This window comes from Ovis canadensis, chromosome 3, assembly GCF_042477335.2.
Source record: "Ovis canadensis isolate MfBH-ARS-UI-01 breed Bighorn chromosome 3, ARS-UI_OviCan_v2, whole genome shotgun sequence".
NCBI classification, from domain to species: Eukaryota; Metazoa; Chordata; class Mammalia; order Artiodactyla; family Bovidae; genus Ovis; species Ovis canadensis.
In genome coordinates, this window is record NC_091247.1 from 183,139,471 (window position 1) to 183,152,246 (window position 12,776).

Consider the following 12,776-nt stretch of genomic DNA (forward strand, 5'->3'; position numbering starts at 1 on the left):
TGTAGGTTTTATGTTCTAAGTGACTCAGAGTTGATTAAATTTCCAAGCTCAGAGTTGCCTTTGGTTCCATAATGTATATAGGACGCCCTTTAGACTACAGAGTGCATCGCTTATGGAGGGGTTTCTGGGATTGTGGAATCTGAGAGTGAGTAGCTTTGTGTGGTGCAGTGACCATGGGCCAACCAGAAAGCAGAGGCATTTCTGAGACTTCTGAGGGGCAGCTCTTTTTTTTTTTTTTTTTTTTAAATTTTTAGTTTTTTATTTTTTAAATTTTTAAAATCTTTAATTCTTACATGCATTCCCAAACATGAACCCCCCTCCCACCTCCCTCCCCAGAACATCTTTCTGGGTCATCCCCATGCACCAGCCCCAAGCATGCTGCATCCTGCGTCAGACATAGACTGGCGATTCAATTCACATGATAGTATACATGTTAGAATGTCATTCTCCCAAATCATCCCACCCTCTCCCTCTCCCTCTGAGTCCAAAAGGCCATTATACACATCTGTGTCTCTTTCCCTGTCTTGCATACAGGGTCATCATTGCCATCTTCCTAAATTCCATATATATGTGTTAGTATACTGTATTGGTGTTTTTCTTTCTGGCTTACTTCACTCTGTATAATCGGCTCCAGTTTCATCCATCTCATCAGAACTGATTCAAATGAATTCTTTTTAACGGCTGAGTAATACTCCATTGTGTATATGTACCACAGCTTTCTTATCCATTCATCTGCTGATGGACATCTAGGTTGTTTCCATGTCCTGGCTATTATAAACAGTGCTGCGATGAACATTGGGGTACATGTGTCTCTTTCAATTCTGGTTTCCTCGGTGTGTATGCCCAGAGTGGGATTGCTGGGTCATAAGGTAGTTCTATTTGCAATTTTTTAAGGAATCTCCACACTGTTCTCCATAGTGGCTGTACTAGTTTGCATTCCCACCAACAGTGTAGGAGGGTTCCCTTTTCTCCACACCCTCTCCAGCATTTATTGCTTGCAGATTTTTGGATCGCAGCCATTCTGACTGGTGTGAAGTGGTACCTCATTGTGGTTTTGATTTGCATTTCTCTAATAATGAGTGATGTTGAGCATCTTTTCATGTGTTTGTTAGCCATCCGTATGTCTTCTTTGGAGAAATGTCTATTTAGTTCTTTGGCCCATTTTTTGATTGGGTCGTTTATTTTTCTGGAGTTGAGCTGCATAAGTTGCTTGTATATTTTTGAGATTAGTTGTTTGTCAGTTGCTTCATTTGCTATTATTTTCTCCCATTCAGATGGCTGTCTTTTCACCTTGCTTATATTTTCCTTTGTTGTGCAGAAGCTTTTAATTTTAATTAGATCCCATTTGTTTATTTTTGCTTTTATTTCCAGAATTCTGGGAGGTGGATCATAGAGGATCCTGCTGTGATTTATGTCTGAGAGTGTTTTGCCTATGTTCTCCTCTAGGAGTTTTATAGTTTCTGATCTTACATTTAGATCTTTAATCCATTTTGAGTTTATTTTTGTGTGCGGTGTTAGAAAGTGATCTAGTTTCATTCTTTTACAAGTGGTTGACCAGTTTTCCCAGCACCACTTGTTAAAGAGATTGTCTTTACTCCATTGTATATTCTTGCCTCCTTTGTCAAAGATAAGGTGTCCATATGTGTGTGGATTTATCTCTGGGCTTTCTATTTTGTTCCATTGATCTATATGTCTGTCTTCGTGCCAGTACCATACTGTCTTGATGACTGTGGCTTTGTAGTAGAGCCTGAAGTCAGGCAAGTTGATTCCTCCAGTTCCATTCTTCTTTCTCAAGATTGCTTTGGCTATTCAAGGTTTTTTGTATTTCCATACAAATCTTGAAATTATTTGTTCTAGTTCTGTGAAAAATGTGGCTGGTAGCTTGATAGGGATTGCATTGAATTTGTAAATTGCTTTGGGTAGTATACTCATTTTCACTATATTGATTCTTCCAATCCATGAACATGGTATATTTCTCCATCTATTAGTGTCCTCTTTGATTTCTTTCATCAGTGTTTTATAGTTTTCTATATATAGGTCTTTAGTTTCTTTAGGTAGATATATTCCTAAGTATTTTATTCTTTTCATTGCAATGGTGAATGGAATTGTTTCCTTAATTTCTTTTTCTACTTTCTCATTATTCGTGTATAGGAATGCAAGGGATTTCTGTGTGTTGATTTTATATCCTGCAACTTTACTATATTCATTGATTAGCTCTAGTAATTTTCTGGTGGAGTCTTTAGGGTTTTCCATGTAGAGGATCATGTCATCTGCAAACAGTGAGAGTTTTACTTCTTCTTTTCCAATTTGGATTCCTTTTATTTCTTTTTCTGCTCTGATTGCTGTGGCCAAAACTTCCAGAACTATGTTGAATAGTAGCGGTGAAAGTGGACACCCTTGTCTTGTTCCTGACTTTAGGGGAAATGCTTTCAATTTTTCACCATTGAGGATAATGTTTGCTGTGGGTTTGTCATAGATAGCTTTTATTATGTTGAGATATGTTCCTTCTATTCCTGCTTTCTGGAGAGTTTTTATCATAAATGGATGTTGAATTTTGTCAAAGGCCTTCTCTGCATCTATTGAGATAATCATATGGTTTTTATTTTTCAATTTGTTAATGTGGTGAATTACATTGATTGATTTGCGGATATTGAAGAATCCTTGCATCCCTGGGATAAAGCCCACTTGGTCATGATGTATGATCTTTTTAATGTGTTGTTGGATTCTGATTGCTAGAATTTTGTTGAGGATTTTTGCATCTATGTTCATCAGAGATATTGGCCTGTAGTTTTCTTTTTTTGTGACATCTTTGTCAGGTTTTGGTATTAGGGTGATGGTGGCCTCATAGAATGAGTTTGGAAGTTTACCTTCCTCTGCAATTTTCTGGAAGAGTTTGAGTAGGATAGGTGTTAGCTCTTCTCGAAATTTTTGGTAGAATTCAGCTGTGAAGCCATCTGGACCTGGGCTTTTGTTTGCTGGAAGATTTCTGATTACAGTATCAATTTCCGTGCTTGTGATGGGTCTGTTAAGATTTTCTATTTCTTCCTGGTTCAGTTTTGGAAAATTGTACTTTTCTAAGAATTTGTCCATTTCTTCCACGTTGTCCATTTTATTGGCATACAACTGCTGATAGTAGTCTCTTATGATCCTTTGTATTTCTGTGTTGTCTGTTGTGATCTCTCCATTTTCATTTCTAATTTTATTGATTTGATTTTTCTCTCTTTGCTTCTTGATGAGTCTGGCTAATGGTTTGTCAATTTTATTTATCCTTTCAAAGAACCAGCTTTTGGCTTTGTTGATTTTTGCTATGGTCTCTTTTGTTTCTTTTGCATTTATTTCTGCCCTAATTTTTAAGATTTCTTTCCTTCTACTAACTCTGGGGTTCTCCAATTCTTTCTTTTCTAGTTGCTTTAGTTGTAGAGTTAGGTTATTTATTTGACTTTTTTCTTGTTTCTTGAGGTATGCCTGTATTGCTATGAACTTTCCTCTTAGCACTGCTTTTATAGTGTCCCACAGGTTTTGGGTTGTTGTGTTTTCATTTTCATTAGTTTCTATGCATATTTTGATTTCTTTTTTGATTTCTTCTGTGATTTGTTGGTTATTCAGAAGTGTGTTGTTCAACCTCCATATGTTAGAATTTTTAATAGTTTTTCTCCTGTAATTGAGATCTAATCTTAATGCATTATGGTCAGAAAAGATGCTTGGAATGATTTCGATTTTTTTGAATTTATCAAGTTTAGATTTATGGCCCAGGATGTGATCTATCCTGGAGAAGGTTCCATGAGCACTTGAAAAAAAGGTGAAATTCATTGTTTTGGGGTGAAATGTCCTATAGATATCAATTAGGTCTAACTGATCTAATGTATCATTTAAAGTTTGCGTTTCTTTGTTAATTTTCTGTTTAGTTGATCTGTCCATAGGTGTGAGTGGGGTATTAAAGTCTCCCACTATTATTGTGTTATTGTTGATTTCCCCTTTCATACTTGTTAGCATTTGTCTTACATATTGCGGTGCTCCTATATTGGGTGCATATATATTTATAATTGTTATATCTTCTTCTTGGATTGTTCCTTTGATCATTATGTAGTGGCCTTCTTTGTCTCTTTTCACAGCCTTTGTTTTAAAGTCTATTTTATCGGATATGAGTATTGCCACTCCTGCTTTCTTTTGGTCTCTATTCGCGTGGTATATCTTTTTCCAGCCCTTCACTTTCAGTCTGTATGTGTCCCTTGTTTTGAGGTGGGTCTCTTGTAAGCAGCATATAGAGGGGTCTTGTTTTTGTATCCATTCGGCCAGTCTTTGTCTTTTGGTTGGGGCGTTCAACCCATTTACGTTTAAGGTAATTATTGATAAGTATGATCCCGTTGACATTTACTTTATTGTTTTGGGTTCGGGTTTATACACCCTTTTCGTGTTTCCTGTCTAGAGGATATCCTTTAGAATTTGTTGGAGAGCTGGTTTGGTGGTGCTGAATTCTCTCAGCTTTTGCTTGTCTGTAAAGCTTTTGATTTCTCCTTCGTATTTGAATGAGATCCTTGCTGGGTACAGTAATCTGGGCTGTAGGTTATTGTCTTTCATCACTTTAAGTATGTCTTGCCATCCCCTCCTGGCCTGAAGAGTTTCTATTGACAGATCAGCTGTTATCCTTATGGGAATCCCCTTGTGTGTTATTTGTTGTTTTTCCCTTGCTGCTTTTAATATTTGTTCTTTGTGTTTGATCTTTGTTAATTTGATTAATATATGTCTTGGGGTGTTTCGCCTTGGGTTTATCCTATTTGGGACTCTCTGTGTTTCTTGGACTTGGGTGATTATTTCCTTCCCCATTTTAGGGAAGTTTTCAACTATTATCTCCTCAAGGATTTTCTCATGATCTTTCTTTCTGTCTTCTTCTTCTGGGACTCCTATAATTCGAATGTTGGAGCGTTTCATATTGTCCTGGAGGTCTCTGAGATTGTCCTCGTTTCTTTTAATTCGTTTTTCTTGTTTCCTCTCTGATTCATTTATTTCTACCATTCTATCTTCTATTTCACTAATCCTATCTTCTGCCTCCGTTATTCTACTATTTGTTGCCTCCAGAGTGTTTCTGATCTCATTTATTGTGTTATTCATTATATTTTGACTCTTTTTTATTTCTTCTAGGTCCTTGTTAAACCTTTCTTGCATCTTCTCAATCCTTGTCTCTAGGCTATTTATCTGTGTTTCCATTTTGATTTCAAGATTTTGGATCATTTTCACTATCAATATTCGGAATTCCTTCTCCGGTAGATTCCCTACTTCTTCCTCTTTTGTTTGGTTTGGTGGGCAACTCTCCTGTTCCTTTACCTGCTGAGTATTCCTCTGTCTCTTCATCTTGGTTATATTGCTGCGTTTGGGGTGGCCTTTTTATATTCTGATAATTTGTGGAGTTCTCTTTATTATGGAGCTTCCTCACTTTGGGTGGGGTTCTATCAGTGGCTTGTCAAGGTTTCCTGGTTAGGGAGGCTTGTGTTGGAGTTTTGGTGGGTGGAGCTGGGTTTCTTCTCTCTGGAGTGCAATGGAGTGACCCGTAATGGGTTATGAGACATCAAAGGTTTTGGGATAATTTTGAGCTGCCTGTATATTGAGGCTCAGGGGAGTGTTCCTGTGTTGCTGGAGAATTTGCGTGGTATGTCTTGTTTTGGAACTTGTTGGCCCTTGGGTGGAGCTTGGTTTCAGTATAGGTATGAAGGCATTTGATGAGCTCCTATTGCTTAATGTTCCCTGAATTCAAGAGTTCTCTAATGTTTTCAGGCTTTGGGTTTAAGCTTCCTGCTTCTGGTTTTCAGTTTTATTTTCACAGTAGCCTCTAGACTTCTCCATCTATACAGCACCGATGATAAAACATCTAGGTTAAAGATGAAAAGTTTCTCCACCTTGAGGGACACTCAGAGAGGTTCACTGAGTTACAAGGAGAAGAGAAGATGGAGGGGGTAGTTAGAGGTAACTGGAATGAGATGCGGTGAGATCAAGAGAGGAGAGAGCAAGCTAGCCAGTAGTCACTTCCTTATGTGCGCTCTATAGTCTGGACCGCTCAGAGGTATTTACAGAGTTATACGGGGAAGAGGAGAGGGAGGAAGTAGACAGAGGTGACCAGGAGGATAAGAGAGAGGAATGAGTAGGAGAGAGACAAATCCTGCCAGTAACCAGTTCCTTAGGTGTTCTCTACCGTCTGGAACACACAGAGATTCACAGAGTTGGATAGAGAAGAGATGGGGGAGAAAAGAGACAGAGGCCACCTGGTGGAGAAAGAGGAGAGGCCAGAGGAGGAGAGAGTGGACAAGTCAGTAATCTCGCTCTCAGGTAAACTTGGGTAGTGAAGTTTGGGTTTTTAAATGTACAAAATTGACAACAAAGATTAAAAATCTGGAGTAGAGGTTGGATTTTCAAAGATACAATATTAAAGAAAAGCAGAAGGAAAAAGGAAGAAAGAAAAAAAAAGAATTATTAAAAAACAAACAAACAAAAAAAAACAAAACAAAACACCAACAACCATCCAAAGAGTATATATGGTGTTTGCCTTAAAAAAAAAAAAGTCTTTTTTTTTAAAAAAAATAGTAATACTAGGTTATAGAAATAAAAATTAGAGGAGAAATAGAAGACTTAACAATTAAAAAAAAGCTCGGAAAAAAAAGAAAAAAAAAAGCAAAAGGCAAAAAAAAAAAAGAATGATTTTAAAAATATTAAAAAATTAAAAATATATCTGGCTCTTCTCTGATGTTATGGGCCGTGTGGGCTCACTTCCAAGGTGGTTCCCTCTGTTTAACTTCTTCTGTTTGCTGGTTTTTAGGCTCACTAGTTCAGTCGCGCTGTGGGGAGGGGGGATGCTGCAAACAAATAGCACTGTCGTGTGTACACAGTATCTCTGCCCCGCTTGACCTGTCCTTTCTCGCGGCGTACAAACCGCTCCGGCTCTACGATGCTCAGCTGGGAACCGTCTGGGGCCAGCCCTAGGCTGCGTGCACTTCCCCGGTCCAAGCCGCTCAGGTTCGGCCCTCAGGCAGCCCTCAGAGGCACAAATGCGGCTGGGACTGCGCTTTGTGCCCTTCCCAGGTCCGATTAGCTCAGGAGTTTGGCGAGCGCGATCGCCGGGGCTTGTCACCTTTTCCGCCGCTACCGCTCAGCTCTCTGGGTGGACCGCTGGCGCACCCTGTGAGGCAGACTGTGACTGTCCAGCACCCCCAGAAGTCTTAGCAAAGGAGCCTGCTTGCAGTTAGGTAAGTAAAGTCTCTCCGGGTCTGCAATTGCCCCTTTCCAGTCCTTACGGCTCTGGCTGCCTGTCCCCGGCGGGGAATGGTCTGCAGCCGGCTTTTTCCGCTCCGTCCTTTGTTCTGTGCTCAGTCCTGGCGGTGTCTTATGTTCGAGCTTTTCGCGTGGTAGCTATCCCACAGTCTGGTTTGCTAGCCCAAGTTAGATCGTTCTGGTTGCGCGTGGGGCGCTCCTGCCCAATTCTTACAGAGCTCTGCAGCCCGCGCCTCCCGCGCGTCCCTGCCCTGCCCCCACTTCCCAATGGCGGATGCAGGCGTCTGTGCTGCTTTTCCGCTGGGGGAGTTACTGGTGGGCTTGTAATCTCTTGGTTTTAATTATTTATCTATTTTTCCTTCCTGTTATGTTGCCCTCTGTGTTTCCAAGGCTCGCCACAGACTCGGCAGGGAGAGTGTTTCCTGGTGTTTGGAAACCTCTCTTCTTAAAATTCCCTTTCGGGACGGAGCTCCCTCCCCACCTCCTTTGTCTCCTTTTTCGTCTTTTATATTTTTTCCTACCTGTTTTTGAAGACAATGGTCTGCTTTTCTGGTTGCCTGATGTCCTCTGCCAGCCTACAGAAGTTGTTTTGTGGAGTTTGCTCGGCGTTGAAATGTTCTTTTGAGGAATTTGTGAGGGAGAACGTGATCTTCCCGTCTTATTCCTCCGCCATCTTTTTCTGTCTCTCCAGCTCTTTGTTTTGAGGCCAGATTGCTAAGCCAGTCTACACAAAGAGAGCTCTCGGCCCTTTTCTTTCATGGGTATTAGTGTCATGGGGCTAAGTGTCTTCTCTCACCTAGTTTCTAATCCATGAAAGGTCTGAATACTAAATATTTATCATAATATTCTTGGGAAGAAAATCAAGTTGCTCAGTTCTACCTAAATGTTAAATAATCCTTGGGGAGAGTGGAAACATTAGTGAGATAGATAATGTGGGCTCATATATAATGAAGTCAGGGAAAGGTCTAGAATTGTTGTTTTACCTTTTTTCTTATAGATCTGGGAAGCTGAAAAACTCCCAAAGGCTCACATTTATATCTGCGTATAACATGCACTTATCAGAACACACACAGTATTTCAATTAGTGGCTATATCTTAAATGTTGCTACAGAACTTGAAGCAGGGAGCACTTCCATCGTCAGGTGATAAGGCAGCAGAGTGGAGTGAAGGAAGTGTCCTGTTGACAGCGTGCTCTGCTACAGGGCACCACTCACGTGACCGTCTCAGCAGCACACGTGTGTACAAACTGGTGGGGAGCCGTCTGAGTTCCAGCTTCTTCAGCACCATCTGCCATAAATGTTTGTTACATCTTGTGCTATGTAGTATTAATGAACTCAAAAAAGTCACATATATATACATATCTGTTTTCTGAATTGCCCTGTGTATGTGTACCTACCTCTCATTCAAAACACTAAGCTAGCAAGACAACTGTCTGTGCTCTTCAAAAATGTCCTTGTCATAAGGGGCAAAAAAGAACCAGGAATTGTTCCTCCTTAAAGACTATGGGCAACTAAAATGTAGTATCTTGGACAGGGTCTTGGGATCAGGGGTGGAGGTAAGGGATGGACATTAAAAGTGTTACCGATATGAAACATTACTAACAACTGGCAGACTTTAAATGTAGGCTGTGAGTTAGATGATAGTATTACATCAGTGTTAAACTGCTAAAATTTTATCAGTGCACTGCAGTTACAGATGGGAATGTCTTTATTTAAAAAATACGTGCTAAAATATTGGGATGTAAGGGGCATGACATATGCAATTTACTCTGCAGTGTTTCAGAAAAAAATATTATAGACAGATATGAAGCATATGTGGCCAAATGTTAACAATGGGTGAAACTAAATAAGGGTGTACAAAAGTCATTTGTATTATTCTTGCCACTCTTCTGCACTGTAAGTTTAAAAATAAACTGCTTCCATGAATGTAATATGGTGAAACATCTTGGCATCATCTGTTTACTTTTCAGTTAACTAGATGATTCTATGTGACACAAAAATAGATTGTGCCTGGCTTACTGTGGTATTCACATGCCCATCGTGGAGCCGATACTCAGTTGTGTGGAATACAGAAGAAGTGATAAAGATGCTACCCCAGCCTTGCCTTCTTTCCTTTGGAACCATAGCAGCATTACTTACCCGGGAATCTGTTGATGAGTCTCTCCTGAGCAAGCCCTGTCAATCATTTCGTGGCAGTGTCCGGCCTCATTGACCAGATAGTCTTGGTACCTGAGAACCAAGTGAGAAACACTTTCCCACTGACTGACTGACACTCCTGCATTCCAGAAGATGCTATCTCTGAAGACTATTGACTGTGTTGTAATAGACCAATAATCCATCAAATATTCACAAGAGAACCCCTACATCTTTGTGGTGCCCCACTGTCTCCTTTCAGATATCATCAATCATCCCTTGAAACTAGAGAACACTTACTAAGAACATTCTTGTTAAATGAGTGAAAACAAAGACAGGTATATCTTTGATACTAGATTCTCCGGATCTGAAACTTCTTAGAATGCATTTGGTAGATAACTGACTATCCTAAACTTTACTGACACTGGACTGAAAAATAAACCCTTCAGATTAAAAAAGCAAGAGGGAAAAAAAGGCATGCAGTCATGAACTACATGAAGATGGAACTGGATAAGCCCATCAGCCAAGCTGATTTCAACATCTTAGGAGGTGATAGCAGTGTAGAGTAGAACAACATGGGTTTCAGATGTCAGCTAGGTTTTGATTCAAATTCCAGCACCTCCTTAACAACCTCTGTGAATTAAGGTAAATAACATAATTTCTTTCAGGACCAGTTCCATTAGCTAAATAATAGAGATAATAATACCTTTCTTATATTATAATGTTGCTGTGAAGACCCATCAGTGCCAACTCCCATAGAAGTCTTGGCTCTGTAAATGGTAGCTCTTATTATCTTCAGCAAGAGGGTGCAGGGGCCGCATCTGAGAGGGGATTTTAATCACGTTTCTTCCACTAACACAGAGCTCCCTAAAGGCCTGGTGACCACAAATGAAGCCTTAACTCAAAGACAGTAGAGTCTTTGAAAGGAACAGAATTAAAGTAGGGTCTGTCCTTTCATGATGGGGTACAAAGACGCTATTAGTCAATTCAGCAAATATGTCCTCTGTAAATCAGCTCAAGGCATTCGGAGAGATGACCTCGAAGTGGCACGCTGGTGAGGTCCAAAGGGGAGCTGAAAACTTAGGTGTTTCTACCTGGGCCACACCATCTAGGAAATAACCCAGGAGAAGTGTGCAGGGAATCAATTACTGCCCTCCTAGAGTTGATCTCAGCCGTCTATATATGGTTATAGATTTCCCAGACCTGTTTCAGATGAATTTTCAGAAAGCCCGTGAGCATTGCAAGTTTTTGAGCATCTAAAAAAGGGATGCTCTCTAGGGTGTGCGCATTATTGGAGGGATGGTGAAGGATCAGGAATCTCTTAATATTCCATTGGTTCAAATCCTCTGTCAGTATTTAAATATTTATTTATGGCTGTGTCAGTAAGTTGTGGCACATGGATTCTTCATTGTGGTGTGGGGGCTTCTCTTTAGTTGTGGCATGTGGACTCTGTAGTTTGTGGTGCTTGGACTTAGTTGCCCCATGGCATGTGGGATCTCAGTTCCCCAACCAGGGATCCCCTGCATTGGAAGGTAGATTCTTAACCCCTGGACCACCAGGGAAGGCCCTCTGACAATATTTAGTACATTTCTCTCTCTTTTTTTTTTTTTGTTGGGGAAGAGAGCATCATTGCAGGTTACATGGCTTTGGATTTAAACAGGTAGGCTTGGGTTTTAAATTTTGATTGTGATATATGGACTATGTGAATTTGGGGAAGTTACTTAATTTCCCAGAGCTCAGTTTCCCCATCAATAAACAGTAATATCCACTTTTCTGTTTTGCTGCAAGGCTTCAATGAGCTCATACATGCCAAAGGTCCTTGCACAGTGGTTACTCAATAAATCTCAGCTCTCTTGTACACTGAGTATTATGGGGGCTGAATGAAACAATCCTTTCCTTCCTCCCAGCTGAAAGCCAAGACGGCATTGGCTTATTTAAGCATGAAAACATCAGTGTGCCCCATTTATAAGGTTGTTTTACCCTAGGAAACTGATACGAAGGAATCGACATCTGCAGCAGTTGCTTCTGCCCAAGTGGCTGCAGCTCCATACACAGGAGCTGGGGCTGGCAATGAGCTGCTGCTCGCAACATAAACTCTGGGAATTCACGCCGCTGGCTCTACAGACTTCAGTCTCCACTGGGCTGGCAGTCTCTGTGCTGAACTTGGGCATCAGCCAACATCTGAGCTCTAGCCTTAAGTGAGATTGGCTTCAGAGTGTTAGGACCTGTCTTAGGGGAAAGTAGGATTTTTCTCTTACTGGTATGGAGTGTCAGATTCTGGCTTTAACAAATTCAGTGTACGTGAAGCAATACCATCCCCCAATTTATACCTATTGTGTCTAAGTAATTAGCACCTTCTTTCATTCTCAGAGGTGACCCACTTTGGATAACAAATTATGTAGACACAACCATACTCATAGAAATGTGAGTGAAAGCAAGGTAGCTGGGCATGATTCAAGGGCCACGAAAAATTAAAAAAAGTTTTAGGGAATTAAAATTTGATTTTCAGCACTGAGGAATTAGAGCTACCAGCATATGAAAGTTTGAGAGAAACAGACTGTGTGTGTGTACAGGGAAAGGAAAGTGTGGTGTGCCAGTAGACGTTTGACAACCAGCTCTCAGGGCTCTGGTGCCCTGGTTTGTGTTTTTTTCTGATTTCCATGGTGTAAATACTATGGTCACAGATGATTTCATGCTACAAATGTGATGTTACTGAACGCAGGAGTAAGAAAGAGGTGTGCACAGTAAGTTCTCCTGAGCTGGTATGAGCTGGCTCCCATGCACCAGTGGAAAATGGGGATTTAACATGAACTTTGACTACTTCTGTGATGTTTCACTTTTTACAATATTCATGTATAACTTTCATAATAACAAATCCTGCATATATGTAGTATATGTACATGATATATATACATATACACACAAACACACACTCTTGAGACATAAATACACACACGCACTTACATATTGGGTTGGCTAAAAAAATTTGTTCGGGTTTTTCTATAAGATCGTACCAGAAACCTGAACAATTTTTTTGGTCAACCCAACATATCTGTGTGAGAGTTAGTCTTAATAGTCTTCCTAAAGTTTTTAGTGAATTTGAGCGAATACACTTGAGTGCCTAACACACTGAGGGGCTCTCATAAATCCAGTTGCCACAGGGCTTCATAATTTCATAATTGTCATACACTGCCACGATTTTGGAGAAGGCAATGGCACCCCACTCCAGTACTCTTGCCTGGAAAATCCCAAGGACGGAGGAGCCTGGTAGGCTGCAGTCCATGGGGTCACTAAGAGTCGGACACGACTGAGCGACTTCACTTTCACTTTTCACTTTCATGCACTGGAGAAGGAAATGGCAGCCCACTCCAGTGTTCTTGCCTGGAG